Source organism: Schistocerca nitens, chromosome 9 (genome assembly GCF_023898315.1).
Source record: "Schistocerca nitens isolate TAMUIC-IGC-003100 chromosome 9, iqSchNite1.1, whole genome shotgun sequence".
NCBI lineage: Eukaryota > Metazoa > Arthropoda > Insecta > Orthoptera > Acrididae > Schistocerca > Schistocerca nitens.
The window spans coordinates 267,502,541-267,512,598 of record NC_064622.1 but is presented as its reverse complement, the minus strand read 5'-3'; the positions used below and the strand labels follow the sequence as shown (position 1 = coordinate 267,512,598).

At 43.8% G+C, this 10,058-nt stretch overlaps 1 non-coding gene across 1 annotated transcript; it reads left to right on the top strand.

The window, feature by feature from the left end:
* The first annotated feature begins 1,473 nt into the window (after positions 1-1,473).
* Trnaa-cgc (transfer RNA alanine (anticodon CGC)) lies at positions 1,474-1,546 on the top strand. The gene has a single exon. It is a non-coding gene; the product is annotated as a tRNA-Ala (tRNA).
* The last annotated feature ends 8,512 nt before the right edge of the window (positions 1,547-10,058 follow it).

Here is a 10,058-nt window from a genome sequence, read left to right as displayed (position 1 = left end):
GGATACGGTGGCCAAATCACTATGACCAATTTTTGTCCGATGTGCTGGGTGAGTTCATTTGTTTGTTCAGAAGGAGACACCAGCAATGTTAGGCGACATCATGCCAGTCAGCTACATGCTGCAATGACAGAAACAAGGCGCATGCCCTGCAGGTTTTCTCAAACGATTTCTCAAAAACTAATTCGTAAAAAATATTTCATTTCAGCTTCATGATGGTGTGCCCACCATTTCGTTAATGGTCATAGTTATTGTGATATTTGCATTTAAGTAAGACACTTAAGTAAGACACTGTGCGAAATTCGAAAAAGTTTGCAATCAAAAATAGGGGTTGATAATGATATTGCGTTTGGAGTACATTACGCAATATGTTGCTGCATATGAAATTTAGCTTTAGACTTGGTTGGAGGTCTCTGTCAATCAGTCACAAGAAAACTGGTCTGATGTAGTAGACTCATTTGCGATCGCGTCCGAGAGATAAAGTCAGAATGAAATATGTACAACGTTCCTCATAGGGTGTACATGAAGTCGGGAAACACCTTCAATTATTCATTGCACAAGAACTAAACATTGTACAGATGTCATACATATTGCATTTTGAAGAAAAACTCTGAAAGTTCTTCTTTCTACGGTCGCAGGTTCGAATCCTGCCTCGGGCATGGATGTGTGTGATGTCCTTAGGTTAGTTAGGTTTACTTAGTTCTAAGTTCTAGGCGACTGATGACCTGAGAAGTTAAGTCGCATAGTGCTCAGAGCCATTTGAACCGTTTGAAGTTTTTCTTTACAAACATTCGATATGTGAACCATGAGTGACCCGGCAGACGTCAATACGGTGGTCGAATTCCTGCCTTACCCGTTTCCAGCATGGCGTCGTCGACTGTGGCAGTCTCTTCCCGTATTCTCTCTCGGAGATCTGCTACATCACGTGGTAGAGACGGTATATACACCAGATCTTTAATGTGTCCCCACAGGAAAAATTCACACGGAGTGAGATCTAGTGATCGGGCAGGCAATTTCATGAAACAGCTGTCCCCTTCTATAGCACGGCCGATCCATCAATGCGGCAGCTCCGTGTTCAGGTACCCACGAACTTCACGATGAAAATAGGGAGGAGCCCCATGCTGCCGAAAGGTGAACTGAGAGTCTGATTGCATTTGAGGCATCAGCCATTGCTGCAACATGTCTAAGTAGGAATATCCAGTCACAGTGCTCTCGGCGAAGAAGAATGGCCCGTACAGTTTTCGACGTAACCACAAGAAGCATTTACCTTTGTAGACTCACACTCAAATTCAATGCATTCGTGTGAATGTTTTGTACCTCATTTTCGACAATAATGCCTGTTCATTTTCCCATTAGTGTGGAAAGTGGTTTCGTCGCTAAAACTTAAACGATGAACAATGCCATCCCCATTCTCATTCAGTTGTGGCAACTGCGAACAAAACTCAAAATCCTTGTCTTTGTCGTCGTCATTGACCGGGCGAGGTGGCGCAGTGGTTAGCACACTGGACTCGCATTCGGGAGGACGACGGTTCAATCCCGTCTCCGGCCATCCTGATTTAGGTTTTCCGTGATTTCCCTAAATCGTTTCAGGCAAATGCCGGGATGGTTCCTTTGAAAGGGCACGGCCGATTTCCTTCCCACTCCTTCCCTAACCCGAGCTTGCGCTCCGTCTCTAATGACCTCGTTGTCGACGGGACGTTAAACACTAACCACCACCACCACCACCATCGTCGTCATTGAGCTTCTGCATTAGCTCCAATTCGAATGGTTTCATAGACAGCTTCTGTCGCAGGACTTTCCACACTGTCATTGGAGCCATTTCGAGTTCACGGGATGCACGACGCACTGATTTCTTTGGACTTCTTATGAATGTCTCTCGGACACACTCCACATTCACTACACTCACACTGGGACATCTGCTTCTCTTTGCCGGGCACAAGCAATCCGTCGTAACGAATTTGTTGTGCCAGTGGTAAATAACGTTCCTTGTTGGTGGCTTCTTACCGTACTTGGTTCTAAACATCCGTTGAACACTTGTTTTTGCCGAACTTCAACACACAGAAAGCTCGCTCCGCAGCTGAACTCGCCATGTGTGTGACTAGCGCTGACTATCAGCAAATTACCAAACTTAGCTGTGGCAGTATACATGAAAAAAACTTTCAGGAATTCTCTTCAAATTGACATATGTATGATATCTGTATAGTGTTTGGTTCTTGTGCAATAAATTATTGAAAGTGTTCCCGGATTTTTCATAAACGGTTTGAGATATCGAAATGAGGTTTCGGGGTGGCCGAGCGCTTCTAGGCGCTACAGTCTGGAACCGCGCGACTGCTACGGTCGCAGGTTCGAATCCTGCCTCGGGCATGGATGTATGTGTTGTCCTTAGGTTAGTTAGGTTTAAGTAGTATAAGTTCTAGGGGACTGATGACCTCAGAAGTTAAGTCCCATAGTGCTCAGAGCCATTTGAACCATTTTATTTATTTATTTATTTATTTTTTTGAGATTTTGGCAAATGATAGCATGCAAAGAGTAGCGTATTTTGCCATACTGTTATTATGTAGAACTTCATCATCTACGATGTTATTCCACCGAATACAGACAAAAGTATGTAATTTTTAAGCGCCATCAATAGGTGGATAAATGAGAAATGCTGTAGGTTTTAGAATAGCATAAGTGAAGGCATTACATGTTTATTTTTGCACCAAATATGTGCTTTTCCATAAGCTATTGACCTTTCTTTTCCTCAGTTGCCCACTTAATAAACCACTGAATTCTCTTGGAACTGTGTCTACACAACTTGTTAATGAGGACATTGTGCAAACTCTGATGTGTATTGGCAAAAAAAAAAAAAATGTGCAACAAGAGAAATACAGGTTTTGCTCAAAGTTTTCTACTCACGATGCTATTCTGAAAGTTACAAATGATTTACAAGCCAGGCGAAAATAAATCGCTGCTTTGTTGCATTTTCGGCAAAAATCATACGTGACGTTAGTTAGAGCAGAGGTGATGGTTCAGAATGGCACTTCCCCCTCCAGTGCCCGGCATTTCCCCCACAGCATCTGCCCCCAACCCCCACCACTATTGCTCTGAACTGCTCTTCCCATGCATACCCTGACGATTGTGCATCTACTGCCTACAGTATTCTGCGTGCACTTCCTACTGGATAGCTCTACACAGGGTACCATTTTCAGTTGATTATTTTCTAGATATTAACCAAAGCACAGGTAACAGTAGATCTTTTTGAACGGTCACAATGCAAGTATGGGCGTGGAAAAAAATGGCACTGAGCACTATGGGACTTAACTGCTGCAGTCATCAGTCCCCTAGAACTTAGAACTACTTAAACCTAACTAACCTAAGGACATCACACACATCCGTGCCCGAGGCAGGATTCGAACCTGCGACCGTAGCGCCTAGACTGTAGCGCCTAGAACCGCTCGGCCACACCGGCCGCCATGGGTGTGGAGGGGCTCGGGCTCCACTTACTCCTCATCATCAACGCGAGCATATGCTTTAGTTTACGACACTTCCCCACCAGCGCTCAGCATTTCTCCTACAGTGCCTTGCCACTACCCCCACCACTACTGCCCTCTCCAAATGTGCCATAAGACTGCGCATCAATCGCCCGCGTTATTCTGCGCTCTCTTTACTAGATATTGTATACTGGGTAGCCAACCCTTCCGTAGAGCCTTCTGTGGTCTTGCTGGCGGCGATTCGAAGGCAAACACTGAGGAGGTGGTGAATGCGTTGGCGGAGGCAGGCAGGCAGCGGAGAGGACGCCGAACACACAGAGGCGGCTGACAGACAGACAGACAGACAGACAAGCGGGCGGCCCGCTCCCGGGACCTAATTACCGGCTGCGTAATTAATACGGGCCACGCAGCGCCCCTACCAGCAGCGGTGTTAATTATTATTGCTATACTGGGCGGTGCCGCAGCGAGCACGACGCGGGCTCGCAGAGCGACAACGACACCCGCGGAAGCGGTGCGCCAGACAGTGACCACGCTCCTACCTCTTGTTGGTGTTGTACAGGGCGTCCCAAATATATTCATCTCGTTTCACAAGACTATATATTCTACATGAAAGAAACTAGAAACTTGGGGTAAGTTACACTACTGGCCATTAAAATTACTACACCACGAAGATGACGTGCTACGGGCGCGAAAATTAACCGACAGGAAGAAGATGCTGTGATATGCAAATGATTAGCTTTTCAGAGCACTCACACAAGGTTGGCGCCGGTGGCGACACCTACAACGCGCTGACATGAGGAAAGTTTCCAACCGATTTCTCATACACAAGCAGCAGTTGACCGGCGTTGCCTGGTGAAACGTTGTTGTGATGCCTCGTGCAAGGAGCGTACCATCACGTTTCCGACTTTCATAAAGGACGGATTGTAGCCTATCGCGATTGCGATTTATCATATCGCGACATTGCAGCTCGCGTTGGTCGAGATCCAATGACTGAGAGCAGAATATGGAATCGGTGGATTCAGGAGGGTAATACGGAACGCCGTGCTGGATCCCAACGGCCTCGTATTACTAGCAGTCGAGATGACAGGAATCTTATCCGCATGGCTGTAACGGATCGTGCAGCCACGTCTCGATCCCTGGGTCAACAGATGGGGACGTTTGCAAGACAACAACCATCTGCACGAGCAGTTTGGTGACGTTTGCAGCAGCATGGAATATCAGCTCGGAGACCATAGCTGCGGTTACCCTTGACACTGCATCACAGGCAGGAGCGCCTGCGATGGTGTACTCAACGACGAACCTGGGTGCACGAATGGTAAAACGTCATTTTTTCGGATGATTCCAGGTTCTGTTTACAGCATCATGATGGTTGCATCCGTGTTTGGCGACATCGCGGTGAACAGCAATGAACGATGTAAATTAAAGCATGCTCGAAAAAGTATGTATGGGATCAGTTTCACTATCGTCATAAATTCTGAGGAAGTAGTCCACTAAATTACAGGACCATATACTTAACGTCGATATGCAGTAGGATTTTAGAACATATATTGTGTTCGAACATAATCAAGTACCTCGACGAAAACGGTTTATTGAAACATAGTCGCCGACCGAAGTGGCCGTGCGGTCCTAGGCGCTACAGTCTGGAGCCGAGCGACCGCTACGGTCGCAGGTTCGAATCCTGCCTCGGTCATGGATGTGTGTGATATCCTTAGGTTAGTTAGGTTTAATTAGTTCTAAGTTCTAAGCGACTGATGACCTCAGAATTTAAGTCGCATAGTGCTCAGAGCCATTTTTGAAACATAGTCAACATGGGTTTATAAAACATCCTTCCTGTGAAACACATTTAGCTCTTTATTCACATGAAGTGTTGAGTGCTATTGACAAGGGATTTCAGATCGATTTCGTATTTCTGGATTTCCGGAAGCCTTTTGACACTGTATCACACAAGCGGCTCGTAGTGAAATTGCGTGCTTATGGAATATCGTCTCAGTTATGTGACTGGATTTGTGATTTCCGGTCCGAGAGGTCACAGTTCGTCGTAACTGACAAAAAGTCATCGAATAAAGCAGAAGTGATTTCTGGCATTCCCCAAGGTAGTGTTATAGGCCCTTTGTTGTTCCTTTTCTATATAAACGATTTGGGAGACAATCTTAGCAGCTGTCTTCTGTTGTTTGCAGATGACGCTATCGTTCATCGACTAATAAAGTCATCAGAAGATCAAAACAAACTGCAAAACGATTTAGAAAAAAATATCTGAATGGTGCGAAAAGTGGCAGTTGACCCTAAATAACAAGAAGTGTGAGGTCATCCACATAAATGCTAAAAGTAACTCGTTAAACTTCGGTTACACGATAAATCAGTCTAATCTGAAAGCCGTAAAATCAACAAAATACCTAGGTATTACAATTACTAACAACTTACATTGGAAGGAACACATAGAAAATGTTGTGGGGAAGGCTTACCAAAGACTGCGTTTTATTGGCAGGACACTTACAAAATGTAACACCCCTACTAAGGAGACTGCCTACACTAGGCTTGTCCGTCCTCTTTTAGAATACTGCTGCGCGGTGTGGGATCCTTACCAGATAGGACTGACGGAGTACAGAGAAAGTTCAAAGAAAGGCAGCACGTTTTGTATTATCGCGAAATGTGGGAGAGTGTGTCACAGAAATGATACAGAATTTGGGCTGGAAATCATTAAAAGAAAGGCGATTTTCGTTGCGACGGAATCTTCTCACGAAATTCCAATCACCAACTTTCTCCTCCGAATGCGAAAATATTTTGTTGACACCGACCTACATAGTGAGGAACGATTACCACGATAAAATAAGGGAAATCAGAACTCGTACGGAAAGATATAATTGTTCATTCTTTCCGCGCGATATACGAGATTGGAATAATAGATAATTGTGAAGGAAGTTTCATGAACCCTCTGCCAAGCACTTAAATGTGATTTGCAGAGTATCCATGTAGATGTAGATGAAGTAGTCCGTACATGAAAAGGAGGTAGCCTGCAATACCACCATTCCACCGATACTTGAGTGCTGCCGATCATTCTGGTATCCTTGTCAGGATCGATTAGTAGATGTGGAACAGAAGTTTCAAAGAAGAGTAGCGTGTTTTCTTAGAAATGTTTTTAGTATAATAACAAAAGAGTGACGCCTATGCTCTTCCCACTCCAATGGCAGGCGCTGTAGTGTGTCTTGTTGTAAAAGATTCAAAAAAATGGTTCAAATGGCTCTGAGCACTATGCGACTTAACCGCTGAGGTCATCAGTCGCCTAGAACTTAGAACTACTTACACCTAACTAACCTTAGGACATCACACGCATCCATGCCCGAGGCAGGATTCGAACCTGCGACCGTAGTGGTCGCTCGGTTCCACACTGCAGCGCCTAGAACCGCACGGCCACTCCGGCCGGCTGTAAAAGATTCCTAGGTCGGACTTTCGTAAAAGAGTTAAGGGCACATATCGGGAAAAAGAGGGGAGAGCGGAGTTACAGTGATACAAGAAGTACCCTCTACCACACACTTTAAGACTTGTACTGTGCAGCTGAGAATGTAGACGTAATCTTGAAATAAGTTTCCGCACTATAAAGATGAACCTGAAAACATCCGTGTTGGGTTATAGTTAAAAAGAAAGCTTGAAAACCTATTAATATTGACTGGTTGCTGTGAATCCTTCCAACAAAATATCTCACATATGCTTTTCTGAGATACAGTTCGTTTTGCGATTTCTTTCTTTTTTTATATATATATATATTTTTGTGAGGTAGTAAAACCAGTGTAATTCGGCCTGTAGGAACGTCCGCTCTTCTCCAAAATAGAATAATCCAGACGGCTGTAGGCTCGCTGTCACTTGTAGATTCAGCTGTGTGAGGTCACATCACTTGACCGCCAGTTGCATGCATCAAAGCTAATGCCCCCGTTTGTCTCGTCTTTCCGCTCTACTACACATACGTCATACTGCCGACAGCTTCGACGTCGAACACACGGAGAACCACATGTTAATGGACCCATAGGGTCGTTTCAACTTAGCCGTGCTATTTCAACGACGTTTTGGTGTTTCTAATTCTAGCAATCTTACGTAATAATTTGTGTAAAAATCTAATACTAAGAATTCCTAGATAGAAATCGTTACGTAGTGCGACAAAAATAGTACCTGGCGGATGGATTGTGCGACAATAAATAACTTTTTGTATTTTCAACATTGCACCAGTCAGCAATCGTGATAATCTAATATATAAGAAACTATAAGCCTCGATTGCGGCAATGAAACCAACCTTTACCTAGGTTTTCGCCTAAGTAATTGAGCCTTCTTCAGAAGACTTAAGCTCTGGCGTGCGCCTCATCTCCATGGAGACGAGGCTCACGCCAGAGCTTAAATTAAGTCTTCGTGTTGACTCAGTACTTATGTGCCGCATTTTTTAAAATGTGACTACGCCTATTCAGGCTGTTTTAGTTTTATTTCTAGACCATGCCCTCCTAGACATATTTTAGATTCAGATATATCTTCTGAAGAAGGCTCAATTACTTAGGCGGAAACCTAGGTAAAGGTTGGTTTCATTACAGCAATCGAGGCTGATAATTTCTTATATATCAATAAATAACTGTTTTAGCTCACTTGTCTGATTCTTCCAAGAAAAAATGTGAGGAAAACTATAGAAGCCGCAGATCGTTCGCGCAAGTGGCAGAGATGTTATACTGATTAGCTTACAGACTAAGAGCGTAATTCACTTTTACACATAGGTATCTGTCTCTAATTGCCAGAAGAGTATATGAAGAAGTATTACTTGAGGCCGGGTAGGAATGAAGAGATGGTGATAACGTGGAATGACAAAAGTAACTTTTGGAGTTAGAGTATGTTTATCACTTTAACTAGTGCACAGCATACTGAATTTTAACTGTGAGGCACATGTTACTGACTTCAAACAGAATAAGAATCAGAAGTCATATTCCTACACGATACTGCACAACTACAGAAGGCACGTCTGAAATTTTCTTCATTGAAGTTGGATCCGCATCTGCGCTAAAACGTTTAAATAATTTGATACCACCTAAGCTGTAATTTTTTCTTTACGCGTTGTACTACTCTACAATTTCGGTCTTATTCCATCAAGTATACTGATAAACGGTACTAACAAGATTCATTGCCTTAACAGTCGGTTGAAAGTCGAACATAGTAACATGTCTCATCACTTCAAACTCTACATGAAGAATGTGATAGACAAAGATTACTGATGGCATCTGCGTGGAACATCTGTGTAAGTCGAGTACATTGTCTCTGCATGTCTGCTGTGTAGTTTAGCACAAGGCTCTTTGTAACAGAATTTTTCGTAGTCTTACGCTCACACTAACCATAGTGCGTACATAACGTGTAAGTTGACTGCCATGTATCGTTATAAATTTGTGACGTGCACCATTGTTAACGGTGCTTGTGATACTGATTTTGTGACAACGATGACATTTGCATTCAGAGGAGACACAACAATGCACGTCAGTCAGCTAATTATATTATGTGCAGAGTGCAGTATGGCATCATGTGTCATCGCTGCAGGGTTTAATTTATCCTAGAAAATTTTACAATCTGATTTATTACTGTATTTAACTTTTAACCAATTGTTAATGCACTGAATTCATGTCGCTTGTGTTTGTCAAGACATCTGAAGTTGCCTAAGACCGAAATTTTGCAGTACTGCAATGAATACAAAAATGACGGCTGCAGATGGTATCAAATCATTTAGGTACGGTTCTAACTGAAGTTCAAAAATGGCTCTGAGCACTATGGGACTGAACTGCTGAGGTCATTAGTCCCCTAGAACTTAGAACTAGTTAAACCTAACTAACCTAAGGACATCACAAACATCCATGTCCGAGGCAGGATTCGAACCTGCGACCGTAGCGGCCTCTAACTGAGGTGATGCGATACGCGATGCAACTCGCAGTACAACGATTAGCGACCCGGACACGTTGTGCGCGTAGAAACGTCGTTTAAGCGACTTAACTGGTTCACATTGGGAAGTCAGCGATGAAATGCCGATAAATAAAAAATAAATGTCGTGTGACTAGGGCCTCCCACAGTGTAGACCGTTCGCCGGGTGCAAGTCTTACGATTTGACGCTACTTCGGCGACTTGCGCGTCGATGGGGATGAAATGATGATGATTAGGACAACATAATACCCAGTTCCTTAGCGGAGAAAATCTCCTACCTAGCCGGGAATCGAACCCGGACCCTTAGGAGTGACATTGTGTCACGCTGACCACTTTTTTTTTTTTTTTTTTTTTTTTTTTTTTGTTGATCGTAGTGTTTGATCGCTGCGGACGTCACATGACATCCGTTATAGTTCGTTTCTTGATCCTTCCACTCAGTTTTTTTTATTACAGAAGCCAACCAGCTCTCTGACCGAACACGCTGAGCTACCGTGCAGGCTACCACTCAGCTACCGGGATGCCGATACTATTTTGTGTTGAAGCGCCTAGCGCAACATAGAGAACCGGTTGTTCCATGCAACTGTATCGTATGGTTCATAGGGAGGGAAATTTGAAGTCACCTGATGTGCCTAAGAAAACTGTCTTACGTAGATGAAG